The sequence below is a fragment of the Pygoscelis adeliae genome, unplaced genomic scaffold (assembly GCF_000699105.1).
Source record: "Pygoscelis adeliae isolate BGI_AS28 unplaced genomic scaffold, ASM69910v1 Scaffold320, whole genome shotgun sequence".
Classification (NCBI taxonomy): Eukaryota; Metazoa; Chordata; class Aves; order Sphenisciformes; family Spheniscidae; genus Pygoscelis; species Pygoscelis adeliae.
The window spans coordinates 559,258-571,810 of NW_008823967.1; positions in this window are offsets into that span (position 1 = coordinate 559,258).

Below are 12,553 nucleotides of genomic sequence, written 5' to 3' on the forward strand. Positions count from 1 at the left end.
GGGGGCGAAAAGTTTTGTGACCCCTCGTGCTGTGGGTGATGAGGGGGGATGACGGGGAGGGAAACGTGGCCTTGGAGGTGTGGAGAAACAATGTTCTTCAGAGAAACCTTCTTCTGTGTATGGACTTGGATTTACAAAGCGGGGCGAGAACGGTAGATGAGCTGCCAGCGTCTCAGTCTTTCCTGCCGTAATGGACCTGTCTCTTCTGTGTGATTTATTCCAGTTTATACAATCTCTTCTCCCCCCCCCCTTTTTTTTTTTCTAACTTTTCATGCTATCTGTAATTGATTGCGTTTCTTGGTGTGTGGTCTGCTGTAAGTATCGCTCGGGAAGAAAAATGAAGATAATATTTTTAAAAACAAATACTGCAAATACTCTGAGCAGAAGTATACAAAACAGAGGTGTTATTGCAAAGGAGTAACTAGTGTTTTCTCACATCAACGTCTTCAGTGATACTTGTTGCAACCTCTCACAGCGCCGATTCTAGAGATCAGGTGTGTGGATGTGCATTAGTTACTCAGTGATAAATGCAAGTATTGCTGAAAGTTATTCAGCCAGCTTGACATGTTTAAATAGGAACGTGGTGTCTCTCATCTCCACCATATCTCAGTCTCACATTAGTAGAGTTGCTACTTGCTGTGTTAATTCAGGACGTTAGCATGTTTTAATGTTTATAAAGGATTGACAAACAAGACAGCTTGCAATGCTTCTGAGGAGTAATTTCTAAAATTGCCAGTAAACGGTAGTGGTACTTTTATTAAATATATGCAAATAACTGCTGAGACTTGCTCTAATGTATAGAGAAGTCATAGATATCCCCCAAATATTTTGACGTCAAATTCTCCGAGTATGGTCAAGCATTGTTTTCGTTGCCATGGGCTGTTTCATTGTCTCCTGGTGCTGATGTATCTGCAGAGCACAGTGCAGCACCATGCAAATATATAAACTTGGGGGCTCTGTGGAGGTGTTATTTTTTGTAGCACCATGCAGCGTGGCAGCACCGCTCCCAGAGAGCGCTTGGGTGTCTGTGCCACGCTGCGTGTGTTGGGGAGATGTATGGAGCTCGATTCTGCACATTTTTACTAACTGAAGTAGCATGTGCTACAGAAAGTGACCTCTTGAGCTCAAATAAATCTTTGATGGCAATTCCCCTATTTCTGGGTTGATACCTTTCTTTTCCATGATCTGGAGGTGGAGGAAATACAGTATATATTCATCCTTTTAGGGTATAACTTTCACTCACAGGGTCTCTTCCCCGTGACTATATGTACATTTCTGTTAATGTGTATATAAACTAGAGGTAGGCCTTGCTCCTATCAAATGAAGCTTCCTTTTACTGCAGAAATTGTTTTTTACCAAAGCTAGTATTTATCTTGCGCTACTAATGGAAGCATTGAGCTGAATAAATACAACATTGTGTTTCATATTTGAAATACCGGATTTCCATGGACAAAATGGAAGCTGTGACTATTTGTCATTGATAAAGCAACGTAGGAAGAGATGCTTTTATTTTAATTTTCTTTTTTTTGTCCGATTTAAAAAAAAGAAGTATGTTTTATCAGACACGACAGCACTTGCATTCAGCTCAGTTGAAGCTCTTACAATCTTAAGGTAGGTGTCAAAACATTTTCAAAGCATTGCAAGTAAATAAAAATGGTAGGAATAACAAGAAGAAGGGATAAAGTTGGCGGGGAAAGGAAGGGCAAGGATACCAGCAGTGCAATAATGAGTGTGCTCAGTCCACATGGGAGTCCCTAAATGATGGGTTCGCTAGAGGGTGGGGTTCCTTTTAACTAAAACGATGTTCCTTATTTTTTCACCAGACATTGATGTGATGGAAGGATTAATCTTTGGCCCAGCAGAGCTGGGATGGTAATTCTGGGAAGAGGGCAGCATGAGGAAAGCAGGCAGAGAGGCAGCAGGGCTCCCACTCCAGTCATGGCAAAGGCGAAAGGCTGACGCAACGAGATATTAGCTTGGCAGGAACAGATTTATGTCAGGACTTGAAGGAACACTGTGTGCTCAAATTGTTTATCACAAGGGAAATCTTTCTTTATTGTATATGAATCCCAATTTAAGTTCTTTGTATGAGGTGGGCGTTTGTTTACACATCATTTTAATTCATGAGAGATGTAACAGGCATCCTCTTACCAAAGAGATGGTTCTCAATGTATGAGAAACAGTTTTTCCCAGTTAATTGTGAAGGCGGTTTCATGACAGAGGTGGATGTTGTCCATATCACATTTACTGCAGATTATGAAATGAAGATACATTTAAGGATGATGTTTTTATTGACCTTTAGAAAGCAGGTATTCTATTGAAAAGAAAGTCATCACCAGAAACTTTATTTTTTATTAATAAGTTAATATAAACTTCAGAAATGCTTCACAGTAGCCGGTGATTTGCAACAAGATGAGACTTAATGTTTGCTGAGCATTTCAGAGGTACAATGTTGTGAGGATGTAAAGGACAATTAAAATTATTTTTACTGAAGGAATAACTGCTGGAAAACACTCTTGTCCAGTCTTCTGCTTCAAGCAGTAATGGTCACTGATGCATGAGATACTTGTATTAAATGTGTAGATGCACGTGCACACGCACTTGGTTCAGAGTAACCTTTCAGGTGTAAGGTCCCACTTCATTTGTTATCCACGTAGTCAGTACCTGAAGGATTATAGCAGTAATCAAGCATTTATGAGCTTTAAAATGCCGTCTGTCATGCTATTCATACTTACCATGCTAGTGGTATGTTAGACATTTATGTTAGTCTTGACTTTCCAGGAAATCCACTGACCATGATGCCGACATCTGTATCTTCTAAATCATGCTCAGTTTTATAACTGAGCTATTAAGATACTCCTATTTGTAACAATACAGTCTGCAATGTAGTCTTTTGTCCTGCTACGTGTCCGACCTAGTGGTTATGTTTTGTGGAAGGGATCCACTGCGTGGGATTGTGGTCATATGGGGAAGGTTATACAGGGCTGTATGGAGGATGCTGGAGATGTGGTGGAGATGACAAACTCTGCGCGGGGAATGCAGATGGGACGATATGGAGCTCTGGTAAATTCAGCAGAAAATTTTAACCTCTCTGCATTAAGAGACTAAACACAGCACCCATTCTTCTGGTGTGGAATGAGTTAGGCTTTCCCGTCTCTCCTTTTCTGTAGCCGTTTCGAGAGACACACAGCGTTAGGGTATCACAGTGCTAGACCTGCTCGGACTGTGCATCACGCACAGGTGACTACCTAGGGGGGGTGCATAATGTGGGGCGCTGAACTCAGAATGCGCAAAGACAAGATGCTTCACCAGCTTTACACTCATTAAAACGGAAGATTTTTGTCTCTGATCACTTAATAAGCTTACTGCTTGTAATCCTAGAACAAAGATGATATATGAAGACATAAATATGAATCATCAGTTGCATTTGGGTACCATTTAAACACTGGACAGTAATAGGGGTGGAGATAATTAACATTTAGAACTTTAAAAGCTGTTTAAATACTGTCATAAATCCATTGCAGCCTTCAAACTCAGGTTATAAGTAGTCAGTCCCAACAAAGTAATATTTCAGGATGCCCTACAGAGTGTCGTGGTTTAACCTCAGTCGGCAACTAAGGTTCTGCCTCTCTTAACTCTATCCCTGCCGAAACCAGGACAATAGTAATTTTGTGCATTACAGGTTTGTCAGCAGCTAACACACAACAAGTCTGAGGGGTAATTGGAAAGAGGTTATTAATAACAACTGTCATGTTGCATCATTCAAGTGCTTAAATTGAGTTTGAAGTTCTGCTGCCTCAGGAGAAAATGAGATTGCTAAAACTTGGCCTTTCAGTAGGAGAAAAATCAGATCCTGACCTGTTATCAGGAGCTGTTCCAGCACTGTGCTCACTGGCTATTGGCTTGGACCCCAGGCTGTCATAGCATTGTGGTCCTGGGCAGCCCGATATAGTCACACAGTACTCCAGTTTTTGCAGTGGTGCTTGTTCAGGTCTGGCCAGCCTAGAACGTGGGGAGAACAGAAGTATTTTTGCCTGTTCTCCTCCAGGTAGAGACATCCATTGGCTGTTTCTAGCCTTGAAAGTCTGCTGCACCTATAAAGTGCTGGGTTCGTTCAAATTGCAGTGGGATGGCTCCACATTCCAGTAGATGTCTATGATGCATTGATGGTACCCTGTAGGTAGAAAACGTACCTGTGTTCGTTCTGTGAACAGGTGTCTGTGTGCCTGACCGGTATGCAACAATTTGGGGTTTTAATCAGTACATGATTCATCTCTGCAACCTTAGTGATACAGCCAAACAACTCCTTTTGTGCCTGTTGGAGTTTGGGGATTGCGTAGCGATAGTCTGACCGTGAAAGAGAGCCTGTAGGCCAGCAGAAACAGACTGAAAGAACCAATAAATTTTATTTTAGCTGTCTTTGTTAAATGAGCATGCTTGTCAGTTTTTGCTTCACTTCACGAACTGCATGCCTTATTCCCAGCTGCTCTCAAATGTTCAGCTAGCAGCCTGATTTCTGCTATATTTCATGTTTTTTCTTTTTTTGCCTGCCTTTTTAACACACGCCTAGGAATTTGTCAGTGTTACCTCGAGAATGAATTGGTGCAGTGGGCTCTCCTTTATCGCATGACTGCAAATATTGTTTGAATTTGGTACTGAATGCTTATTAAATTGTGTTTGCTCAAGAACCATGTTACAAACCTACTTTATAATTGTTTTGAGCGATGCCTTGTATACTGTTTTCATCCAAAAAAGCTTGAACTGTTTGGTGTTTTGACTGTTCATGAGGTTGCTAGTGGCTTTATGTGGTGCTGTAAAAAGTGAGTGAAAGGAAAGCAGGATTCCTTCTAGATTGTGGTTCTTGTCCCTTGCTTCGCATGAGTTGAAGAGGACTGATTGTTACTACATTCGGGACCAAGCTTTATCTGTTCTGCCTAGAGTAAGGAAGGTGTGGGATGGGGTTCGAAAGGAAAAAAGCAATTAGAAGGAATGAGGATTGTCCCTGTCCGGGACAATCTTTGGCTTTGATTACTTTTTATGGATGAACCTAGTAAGGTATATCTGGGGAATGCTATGGAACTTTCACGTACAAAGAAACACCTAAGAAAACCATCGCTTTTGTAATGACTGTGACGCTTTGAATTCGGGCACAGAGCAGCTCTAAGGACTAAGTCAGATGTTAAGTAAACAGGGCAGAATACAGCGCAGTGAGGACTCCATGAGCCCATCTGTACTTCACAGCATGTGCAGATCAAGCCCAATGAGCTGTGCTTATGCTGGAGCCTTGGTCTTCCAGGTTGAGTCCTGGCTTTTGTAGGGCATATGCTAGGGCCATGCTTGCCGCAGTGAGCTGAGCCACCAAAAGGAATGATGTACAGCGTGCAGTAGGAAATCCTGCTCTTTTTTCTTGAATCTGTTTGCAGTTTTTATCTCATCCACACAGGTAACTGAAACACATGCAGCTAACGCTTTTCAGACTTGACTTGTGCTTGTTCCAAACAGTGCCAACCTGCTGGTCCAGAACATGTGGATGAACACTTCTTACTCGTGGCCGCAACGTTACTGCAATAGGATCAGAGACAGTGTGCAAGACGGCACTTTATCCTTTTTAGCTGTGATTTCTGACCTTTGGAGTGCAGCAGTGAGTCTCTTGGTCTGCTCGTGCTGGGTGGTGGTAGCAAACACTGCACAGGAGTGACGCTTGTTACGTGATACTGTCACTGCTGGCCTCCTGTACGCCGGCCAGTTCTGCTCATGCAGGACAGCGTGTACGGCATGGAGGGACTGCAGCCTGGGACAGGGAGAAATGGCCCCTCCACCTCCCGGTGAGGAAAGCTATTTTTGTGGAACCGTGTGGTAAGCCCTGATATCTTCCAGCACTAAGGTGCAGTTAATAAGGGTGGCCGCATCAGTTCAGAAACCATTTCAGAAAAAACAGTCCCTGTTGTAAAGCAGCCTGTGCCTCGTTACTGCTGGTTCTTAGTTAAGTATTTTGCTTGAATAGCTGATTCCTTGAAGTAATAAATAGCTTTGAGAGAATGAATTTCTTTGATTGTACTGGGTCCAGACACACTTTTTTCAGTAGAATGTAATTTATCCACCACAAGGCACACATAAGTGTCTTAACTACAGTGGATACTGCTTGATTGTTCTTAAGGCTTTGGCTGACCACAAGGATGCTGATGGTGACATTAAGGAAGGATGGCATTCACCTGTTTAAGTGGTGTGAGGGACCTGCCTAACTTGCATCGGAGCAAGGAGGAAAGCAAGAATACTTGCATGAAGATGCTTTATACGTCATTGATTTTTCAGGCTTATTGTGTATAACTGTGTAGAACCTGTATCTGACGTACAAGGGAAATAAGCAATACATTGTGCCCTTGTATCTTTGATCCAGCTTATGGCATAGACGAATGCGCTTAATGCCATGATGGAAAAAGTAATGCTGTTTGCTGTTGTGCCCATGCATTTGTTGTAGCCTGTTCTATTGCTTTTTTCCAATTATAAAAAAGTTAATGTTTTATTAAAGTAACCAAAAGTATTGTGAAAATGATTGCAGGTCCCTTTTCCTCTCCTGTTCTACTACTGCAGGCAGAGGGCTCTCTCTGTAAGAGCCCAAGGGAGCTTTATGGATCCAGTGGGAATAAAAAGTCCATCCATCAAAAACAAAGAACATAGAATTTAGGACGAGAGACTCCTCCTGACTAATTGTTCACATTGACATTAAACAGTATAATGGAAATCTTCATATAGAAACTTCTGTAGTCATACTCCTGTTTTGTATGAGGAGGTATGAATTACAGATATAATTCATTTTTTTAAAGCATTTGGCCTATCATTTGAATGTTATTTCAAGCCTAAGGAACCCGAGAGCCTGGTTAACCACAGGAGATCTCGGAGTAAAGGAAGGAAGCGGTTTTCCACAGTGGGCAAGTATGTTCTACAGGTGTTTCGGTTTGCTAAATCATGCAGAAAAGGAGAGGAGATTTTATGGTGTGAGGGATCAAGAGCCAGGGACTGCATACAGGTAGTGGATAATTTCTGAAACAAAATGGAATATGTGTAAGTAAAAAGACCAGGACATGAAAGCCTGGGGAACTGTTAGATGATGTTGGAAAGACTGAAGTTACAGACTTTGAACTGTTTGGTTCCGCTGTCTTAAGGGGAAAACTGAACATCATGTGACTAGTAATCAAAAGGACATGTTTAAGACTAAGTATATGATTTGTTTAAGGATGTTCGAGACGGCTGGACTAAAACATAGTAAAAAACCCAAAACCCTCAAGAGGATTTAAAAATTCAAATGTAACTTGAATTGCACGCAGAAGTCTATTTTCATACTGATTTTTTAAAAGATTTTATTTTTTTATTATTATAAAGATTATGCCACTTATGGGTAGAGCTGTGGTAGGAGTAGAAATGTTTCTGATAGTGTAGGACTTGTTTTGCCAGAGGCTTGCATTGCTATGCTTTCCAAATGGCATATTGGTTGCAGTGTTTTGTAGGAACCTGTCAGTGCAACAACTTGTAAAAAACACAGGGAACGGAAAGATGGTATTTTTGCAAAAAGCAACTGATGTCTTTCACCAGTTCATTTTATATGTGAATAGTTGGTACACATACTGTTTGTTTATATTGCAGTTTTTGTTTTATTTACTGATGCTGAAGTGTGAAAAAAATGTAAGATGTCAATAAAAATGACTGGCACCATTCGTTGTTAGGGCTGAAACGGAAGAGGTATCTCTCACTAGTCGTTTATTTGTCTGGATTTTTTAAACTGATTTTAAAAGGTTCCTGCCAAGGAGCCTGATCTGACAAGAGGCTGTGGCTTGGTAATCCTGTTCATGTGAAGCAGATGTGTGCCCTTACAGGCAAAAGAAGAATCAACCCTCCCACCCTCTACATCTCACACACCTGCACTGACCAGATATCTTGAAAATTGGTGCAAGAAGTACATTCATTCCTGTTCAGATTGAGCAGTACTACAGAGCAGCAACCTCGGCTGTGGCTTCTGGATCTGCAGGTCACACAGCTGTCTGTTCTTGGGGCTTTTCGTTTGCTCCGTTGGGGGTGGCCAGGCTTCTCTGCCCTGGAGCCACATGCTAAAACCTTCGCTCAGCTGAGGGCAAGAGTTGAATAGCCTTAGTCAAATTTTTTTTTTTTATTTAATTTTTAACCCTTAAACACTTTCTAGCAGGGTACAAACCATATTAGAAATTTCTTATGTTTGTATTACAGTGTATATAAACATCCTTTATGTTCTAATTTTTTATAGGCTCTCTAGGTTGAAAACCTCTGTAACCTAGTAGGGTGACATTCATTAGAGTTATTGACTCTTAATCTGGGGGAAAAGTTACCATGAAGGGCCTGGAGAACAAGTCTTATGAGGAGTGGCTGAGGGAACTGGGGTTGTTTAGCCTGGAGAAAAGGAGGCTCAGGGGAGACCTCATCGCTCTCCATAACCATCTGAAAGGAGGTTGTAGCGAGGTGGGTGTCGGTCTCTTCTCCAAATTAATAAGCGATAGGACGAGAGGAAACGGTCTCAAGTTGTGCCAGGGGAGGTTTAGATTGGACATGAGGAAAAATTTCTTTACTGAAAGAGTGGTTAAACATTGGAAGAGGCTGCCCAGGGAAGTGGTTGAGTCACCATCCCTGGAGGTATTTAAAAGACGTGTAGATGAGGCGCTTAGGGACATGGTTTAGTGGGCATGGTGGTGTTGGGTTGACGGTTGGACTGGATGATCTTAGAGGTCTTTTCCAACCTTGATGATTCTATGACCCAGCCTGCCAGAGAGGGTGCAGACTAACAGATGGAGAGGGGAGGGAGGAACACTTTTAAACACTGCTGTGTTGGTGTCAATACTGGCCATGAAGGAGAAAGTGGCAGATTACTTGCAGAGGCTTCTGTAGGAGGCTTTCTTATTTTCTTCTGACTGTTTTTAAGCAGTTGTATTACATAATTGACAAAGACGAATACCAGAATGGTGAGCCACAGCTTACTGGACATATAGTCAAATTTCAGCACACCTTTAACAGAACAATCCATAAAGAAGAAAAATGCATCCAGATTATTGAACTGTGTGTTCCTTTATTGTATACAATCCATGTTGAGCCTCATGTTATCATTATTTTAATAGACCTAGCAAAGTTATTTCCTTCGATTTATTCCAGCTCTTCTGACTGAAAGTTGGCTTTCAGTCTTGGGTAAGATTTTCTGAATTGTGTGGCTTAGAGAAAGCATGGAAGGACTGACAGAAGCTGCTTTTACAGGATGAATGAGCAATCTTTATCTCTTGCCACATCATTGTGCTTTGGCAGGGTGACCCTGGTGGGCACCGGCAAAACCCTGTGTTTGTGCTGTTGCTTCGTATCCTAGTAGATTGGTATTTTTTACATGCTCTGATTCCTCCCTACCTTAACAATACAGATAGGTGCTCTTAAAAAATGTTATTAAAATTCCCAGTCAGAAGCAACGCAGTTGTTCACAAGTTGTGGCTTGTGGAGCACTTCCAGACCACGCAGACTGAAGCCAGCTCAGGGAAAGTGCTGAGCTATGCTTAGCCAGAGGAGACGGCAGCCGGGGCTTCAATTGCCCATTCAGCAGCCTGCGAGCACAGCTGCCTGTGTGCCATCCCCCATTCCTCCCTGGCCCTTCTCCCCGGGCTGCTGCTGAGCAGAAATTGAAGTCTCTCTGAGTTTGTGCTAATGTATGTGAACTCGGCAGTCGGTTTCCTCTGATAGCAGTACAGGAGAAGCAGCAGATGATAAAGCCTACTTGTTAAGTGTCCCTTAGAGAGTAGAGCTGCAGAAGCTGGTGGATGTGTGGCACCGGTGGAGGTGGAAGCTTGCTAATAGAGAATAGCAGGAAGCCTGAACATGCAGTTGTATTCATTATGGCAATTACTGGACAGGAATAAGGCATCTTTTGGGGAAAGATGAATGTTAATCTGCATTTTGTTCTGTCGGTGCAGTTTGTGGTGCAGCTGGCTGGCAATCATTTGTAGGTGCTATAATCACCCAAACAATACCGGAGGAATTCAGAGACTTGAAAAACAAAACAACAAAAGAGCATCGAAAGCACAGTGAACAGGCTAGCATTGATTCTCTACCTTGCATAAGCTTTCTGGGATGCATTAAGGGACTGAGACATGGAGAGTAGACAGTAATACTAACACTGTAGATCAAGGATGGAGGATATGTACTTCTAAGTGAACAGCACAGACCTTTTTGGATGTTCTACATTATAAATAGTTGCTTATTGGCAGCTCTGGCTTTGGGCCTTGATTTTCACCCCTACTGTTCTTACCATTCATTCCTTTGTCTTTGTCTTAGCAGAGCACTTCAGTTAGTACAGAAGAGGACTAATGCCATTTATTATGTTGTTTTGTCATTCAAAAGAGTAAAAACAAACAGAACTGCTCATATTCCCTCGACTTTTTCTTCACAGACCCATGTGTGTCTGGTGGGTGAGGGATGATGCTTTCAAAACCGTCCTGGTAACTCCTTTCTGAGGAGTGACACGGGACCTTACTGGGCTGTAGGTAGGGAACTTACTGCAGATAGTGTTACAAACTTTGGATATATTATGTAGTGTTAGTATTTCTGGCCACTGTTTGGCTCAAAGGCATATCCATGGACATTAAATGCTGGCTGTTCTTCTTCCCCTTATTACCAGCAAGTCACTGTGTAGAACACAGTCATTTAATTGTAATAAATTTAAGCAAATGTTGAAATGGTAAAGAAGTGCCACATGGACCATTAGAAATAATAATAATGGGATCAAGAAGACCCACAACAGTATTGTTTCATCTTCAGCTATTCATACAGTCGGGCACTGAGGAGTTGTGAAGGAAATTCAAAACAACCTCTCCCAAGTTTTGCCAAGATGACTTAGTGGAACCACTTGTTGCCAGATGCTGATGCTGAATGAGAGAGAACAGCAGCCACCACTGGGGGGATTAGTTTTCTGAAATTAGTCAGTCAATTAGCAGTCCAGTTGTTGTAGGGGTTTATTAATACTCTGTTCACTACCCTACAGTTTGAATGACAAGGAAGGAGGTAGAAATTATATTTATGAGGAAACTGTTTCTCACCTAGTCTGTTAGCTCTGGGAATACATACAGCATCTTTTATTTGGCAGTTTAATGTAGCTGTGAAAAAGGGATTGTAGCATAGATTGTAGGATCGGCGTGAAAGATTTGGTCTGCATTTCCCAAGCAGTAGCTCCTGGAAGCAATATGCAGCTTGTGGCTAGGAACAGGGCCATATCCCTGGCCGTGACTGCAAGGGAGGCTCCACAGTGAGCTCAGAAAGACCTCAGCCAGACATGAGCCTTCAGAGCTTGCACTCATGGCACTGGTTTCCAAACCATAGCAGGACCACTACAGCTGTTCTGTTTTGTTTTGGTTTTTTTTTTTTCTCTTAGAACAGGGGAATTCTTGGTTGAATGTTTGGGTGTTGTTTTGAATGTATTGTGCTCCTAGTTTTTATGCAGTCTTGGAATTAGTAATAAGCCAGGTGCTGCTTGTATTTCACGGATGCTGCATCCAACCCAAGAGTCCAGGGAACCTATAAACAGACTATTCCTTTTCTTCAAGTCATTCTCTTCAGCAATAGCATGAGCTGAAAGGTTTACATGAATGAAAGATTCATGGCCAAGTATGAAGTTAGGCCATTAAAGTTGTCTGCTGATCAGACCCCCTTGAGCAGTTCGTTAATAAGGAAGTGAAAATCCAGCACTATACTGACTAAATATATGTAATTGTTTCAATGGTAGGTGCTGCTGGGAGGAATCTAGCATCCTTTCTGGAGCCTGGTTTGTTGATTATTTTATGACCCAGTTGGCAGCAAGCCTGTCTTGTGAGGCACAGGACAATAATATCCTGCACAGCTACTGTGCTCAGTAATTGAAATACAGTGCCAGCATTATTGGGGACAGATACGTATTCGATAACCTATTGAATTCGATAACAACTTTTTTCCATCATAAAACGTTCCTGCATTGTTCATCAGCAAGCTGAGCCTGAGGAACTCTACTTCTGGTAAGATTTAAGGGAGAGTTTCTAGTCAAGGTGTCAATAGGCACATCCTGTCGCTCACTAGCAAATCTGCTTATTCTGAAGTTTTCCATACTGTACTAGAAATCTAGGCATTTACTCAAAATTCAGCATGCTTTCAGAAAATTCAGATTGTGATGTCAAATTTATTTTAAAGATAAATCCAGAAAAACTTAGCCAAACAACACCAGTAGGTATCCTCCTAGATAATCTTGATTTCTAACTCTGGTCTCTGCCACATGACCACCTACCTGCAGGAAATGAGCACTTCTTCACCAATCTCAGAATGGCTAAAAGCTCACTTTTGAGCAAAAATGGGAATCTGGCAGGGCCCAAGTGCAAACGAGTCTCTCTGTGGAGACTTATCTGCAGGCCCTCTGATATGATGGTTCTTCCTCTGCAAAGTTAATGTAGGCACCTGGTGTGGTTAGTCTGATCTTCTTTCCTCTGTTTAAATTTCTCTGTTGTCTGAACTCAGCCTGATAAGTAGATTGGCA